Genomic DNA, 5,463 nt, shown 5'->3' on the forward strand with positions numbered 1-5,463 from the left:
TCGATGAGCAAATGACAGCCCTTCCTTTAAATCGACTCACTTGTAATTTTTAGATATCTGATTTCAGACCTCAACACTTCTACTTTGCAATCACTTCACAGATGGGTGTCTTCTTTTACATCCTGGTTGTCCTAAGTCAATCATTAAATTCTTTTTTTTTAATTCTGAGAGTTTTGGTGGCTTTCCAGTATTATTATGATAGTGTGGCTTTATTTCCTGTGTTCCACGGGGTTTTGTGTCCTTTTTCCTTTCTTTGTCTTCGTAGTTGACTCATTGTCATAAGGGCCGTCCATCAATGAGCTCTCCAGAGTATATACTGTACATATGTACTGTACATTTCCCAGGAAACTCATTTTAGAAAGATCATTGTCTCTTATTCCAATATAGTTTTTAAGGTACATCTTTGATAAAATTGTAAGACAAGTTGTCCTGTTATGATGAAGTTCCATGAAGAGCAACAACTTTCTCCTCATACAGTATTGTCTTTCAAATAATGAACGCAGAACATAGTATTCTCTTGTAAAAATGGATTAACCTTTGGTATATTTGAAAAAAAAAAATCAGCTAAATAACCAAACCATAACCGTCCTGGTGGGCGTAAGTAGTAAGAAACTATAGATCTGTAATAACTAGAGAGGTAGCTGAGTCTCCTGTGTGTTTTAATTTCTCTCACGGTGCAGGCTGGGAAGGAAAAGGCATTTTAATGGAGATACACTCAGAGCTGATCGCAGGTCGTTACACCACCACAGGGAAAGACCAGAGGAAGGAGGGAAGAGGGAGAAGAGCACTCATAAACCGTCACACACACACACACACACACACACACACAATGTGAGGCTAACACTCCCCAGTGAAGATGCACTATCATTGGGTGCTTCCACACACTCCCCAACACAACTCCCCACACTCTTAGCACACAATCAGAGGCAGTGACGCACACACACGGAGACACACATACGTGTGCTTACACACACACACACACACACACACACACACACACACACACACACACACATACAGGCACTTCTTACACACAGAAACACACACTCTACACTCCTTTACTGTTTTTTTTGTTTCATGATTATTCTATCATGGTTGAGTTTGTTTAAGACCTCATTAGAATCAAAAGGGCGACAATCTTCCTAATCAAGCTTAATTTATTAAAACATCAGCCGGTGCTATTAACATTAACAGGATGAGGCAGGAAGGCAGGCAGCGGGAGGCTGAGGAAGAGATGCAGAGACACAAAGAGACGGAGAGAGAAGAACATGGACAGAGAAAAAAGGGAAGTCAATTCAAAAGTGTCACTCCAGTTGTAGTTCTAACAAAAACTTTGGCTCCGTATTTTGAAGCTCACGGCTGCTGTGTTTTTGCACTGCATTTCCCAGAGATCACTCTGTTAAAACGTAACTATCAGACAGGTATGCAGGGCCACTGGGGTTATACCCTGGAATTGTGGGGGGTTTCAGCAACCTGGGGGAGTAAAACTGACATGGTAGTCTTAGACCTGGCACATTACATCTTTCTACTTTTTGGTGCAAAAAAATGTCGTTAGTTGTTATTAACATTAACGTGGTGTTTTACATTTTCTTCGCAAGTACTGACAGTCTGACTAATGATGAAGAGACAGGGTGAGGTGACAGAAGTGCTTCTATAAGCTTAAATGCAGATCTTCAAACAATCACTAATATAGTGCGTGTGTGTTTGTTTGTGTTTGTTTGTGTGCGTGTTTGGGTTCACATGCATTAAAGATGACCTCCAACTATGTTCTGGGCCACGTTCAGCTTCGAAAAAAATGTGCCATGTTATTTCTCTGACGCTCCATTGTTCCGACCTCTCAATGATTCAAGAAATTCCCCCACAGCCCACTAGTCCGACGTCCCTTTGTTTTGGAAAGAAATAAACCCTCTGCTCCGACATCCCATTGTTCCGACCATGTAGGCTTTTGTGAATCCCCTACCATGAGGTAACCCCATTGGTTCAGGTCCTATCCCCTGACCAATCGGCTATCCTAACCTTAACCACTCCAGGTCAAATGCCTAACCCCAACCCAGAAGTGGACAGTCAATCGGGAGAATCTGGACTTTTCATGATAGGCCGGTAGTGTTTTGAGGCCTCGAGGGGCGGTCTGATGACGGTGTTGCCCCTGCCCGCGGACGCTGCCCCTGCCTGCCGCCGCTGTTATGGGAAACAATCCAAAAAAGCCTATCTGGTTGGATGTTGGAGCAACACTTTTTTTTTTCATACGGAAACCTTTTATTGTGGGCGCAATTGATCTGCCTTTTTATTACTGTGAGTTTACAGACACGTCTCTGCTGATTGGGCATCACATGGGACACAAAACCAGAGACACGGCCAGCGAAAGACAGAAAACACAACTCCATCCCCGCTGCACACTGCTCGTAGGGAACATGTCGTGCTCCATATTGAGACACGCCCCTGTGTCTTTCTTCCTCATCACCATGCACCACCCCAGGGACACTCAAGCACTTCATTTAGACTTTATATTTGGCTTTTTCTTTTTACACACACTTGAGCTGTGTTTGAACCACTGCCTCACTCACTCACTCACTCACTCACTTACTATTCCCTATATATTGTTAATTGTATAGTAAACTATACGGGGAACGAGCAAAGAAGATTTCAGACACTCACTGAAAACACATAAGAAACACATCACAAGTAGATGTGCCGGTTATTTGATGCGCGCCCAGCATCATGTAAGGGTACACCCAAATTAGCAGTGGATTGTGGGTATTTTATAGTGGACTATATAGTGAATGAAATTAACACCACTTCACAATGGCAAACACACTCGCCTATAAACTCATGTCACCACTGAGTCAGGAAAAACCCTGGTGCCACTCTTTGTATCTTACCACTCATGCCAACCACCAAGTTCTTCTTCTGTGAACCTCAAAAATAAACAAATAAAAAAGACATCACATGGTGTAGCCAGAAATTATTGAGATATTCTTGGTTAGACAAAAAAATATATATTCACCTTCAGCCAATCAAGCCTTGTGCCCCCTAAATTCCTTCACATATTAATTTGAAAAACAATCCCACCAGACTAACACGGGACATTTTTTCCACAAGGCGTTTCTTTGTACACTCATCCAGCCACCTTAAACGCTCTTCCCACTTACTACTAATGCTGCTTATGTGTATTGACGTACACCGTTGGCAAGTCAATTCAATTTACCTGAGGAAAATGGTTTGCGTTTTTATTAGGTTAATTAGCCGCCCCCCTGCGGGAGTTGCAGAACGAGCAAGATAAGAGATGAATACACGGCTCTCCTGTAATGGCCACCAGGCTAAAGACTCTCGGAGAATGGTAATTTGTCATAATAGAGCAACGTACGCTGACACATCACGCACATGCAACCACACATCCTGCCAATTTTAGTTTTTTCATGAGAAATTAAAGGACTACTCTACCAATTTTACACGTAAATGTATATATACTAGTCATGTGACGTACTGCTGTAGTCAATCCCCATGTGCCATTTCCAGGATTGCTCCAGTACCGCTGGAAACTCCACCAGATTTTCCTCATTTTCGGCCGTATGTCCGTTACCTTCCACTTTTTTTGAGTATGTGTTCTAAACTCTGAGTTTTCTCTTCGCACAAATAAAACCACCTTTGAACATACACAGGTTCCACCAAAACCACCAAAGGTTTTCCTAATCCTTTGTGTCCTCTTTTGCTACAAGCAACTGCTTGGAGGAGGGGGGTGGGTGGGTGGATGGGTGCACCGTCATTGGGCCATTGTTGGTCCAATCGGAGTTTTCTGTTGCAGGATGTAGCAAACCAGGGGAAATGGGTCCACAGGCTCAGATTGGGGGAGGTGATAGAGGGAGTCTATCTGCCTGTGCAAGTGCTGCAGATGGCACAGGTCCCACCTGCAGCCCATCAGGTAATCAGTGGATGGCATTCCAGAGCCAGCCCAAGGATGCAGGGCAGAGGGTGGGGAAACAAAGGACCAGAGTGGCAGCACCGCAGGAGGATGTTGCTGGTCCGTAAGGATACTGGCTGGAAAAAGGACTGACCTCTCGCTCTGCTTTAAACCCTTTAAAGACTGAAAGACACTGGACGGGAAGAATCCTTAAAGTTTGTTCCACTACCTTTTTTCTGAGCTAAGTTATTGAAGAACACTTTATGTTAGTCAACTGTCTCTGAGACACCTATTTTCACTGTAACTTGGACTTTAAAGTCCCATGGGTCGCTACAACGACTAAAACAACCTTTGAACGTACACGTTCCACCGAAACACGTTCCTTCCTGAGGTGATTTTGCAGAGGAACCGTACCTCATTCTGCCCATGAAGATTGTGATTGGTTTAACCCTTGTGTTGTCTTCCTGTCAACCATGAAAAAAAAACATTATGGTCACTTTTTTCAACATTATTGCTTTTTCCGACATTTCTTTCAATTTTTTAAATGTTGTGGGTGTTTTTTTGATGTTTTCTGATATTTTTACAGGGCTTTGGGACTGAAAAGGGTTTAAATTTTACCCGAGGACAACATGAGGGTTAAAGAAATGCCAATGAACCAGAGCACGTTTTTCTCTCATCCTGGAACGCTGTGTGGACTAACCATACCTTCCAATTCAGAGCTGTGGAGGAAGGTCTGGCAATCAACTTTATATGTGTCCCTTTGACATTTAAAAGGGCGATTAGGTGTGCAGCAAGTATAAACACATAAGACACAAATACATAGTTCTACACACAGTCCAACTGGAACACAACCGTAACAGTACGAGGACAAATAAATATTTACTAACCAGTAGTACAAATACACAACCAGTACAAGGTGCTGGATAGCAGCATGAAAGTAACCTACGTCGAGTAGGAAAAGTGCATGTCAGTCTGCAAAGTTGACACAATGTTAGAATAATTACATTATCAAGAATAGACAGAGACCAGTGAAGTTATATCAAAGTTCATTTTTACTTGTGAACACAAGAAGACAGTTTACAGACTACAGAATAGTACAGAAAATGACCAACTAAAAGCTCTCCACAGCTGTGTATTTATACAAAGCGGATGATAACACAAAGGCATACCAAAGTCGATGTTGTCAGTTAATCTCATTGGGTCTGGGAATCTCCTCCGCCTGCTCTTCCTCCTGAAACATCCTCGGCTTTTCACAAAGACACATTCTTATGCAGTTTAAATAATAACCCGAGAAAAGGCATGTAGCACACTATAATAAACAATGGCCATTGTTAACAACATCAGCATCCAATACATCACCAACACCTTTTATCAACGTTTCTAACATCCTCAACACAGTCAACAGACTAGAATATCTAACCAACCAAGGAATAAAGAAAGGACGAAATGAGGTAGCCAAGAGATCAAAGAAGACTCCTCCCTTGACCCCTATTCAAGAAGGAAATGGCTGCAGGCAATCCAAGACCATAGACCCCCTTGTTAAAATGCCCATGACTTTGGGGGGG

Source organism: Etheostoma spectabile, chromosome 10 (assembly GCF_008692095.1).
Source record: "Etheostoma spectabile isolate EspeVRDwgs_2016 chromosome 10, UIUC_Espe_1.0, whole genome shotgun sequence".
NCBI classification, from domain to species: domain Eukaryota; kingdom Metazoa; phylum Chordata; class Actinopteri; order Perciformes; family Percidae; genus Etheostoma; species Etheostoma spectabile.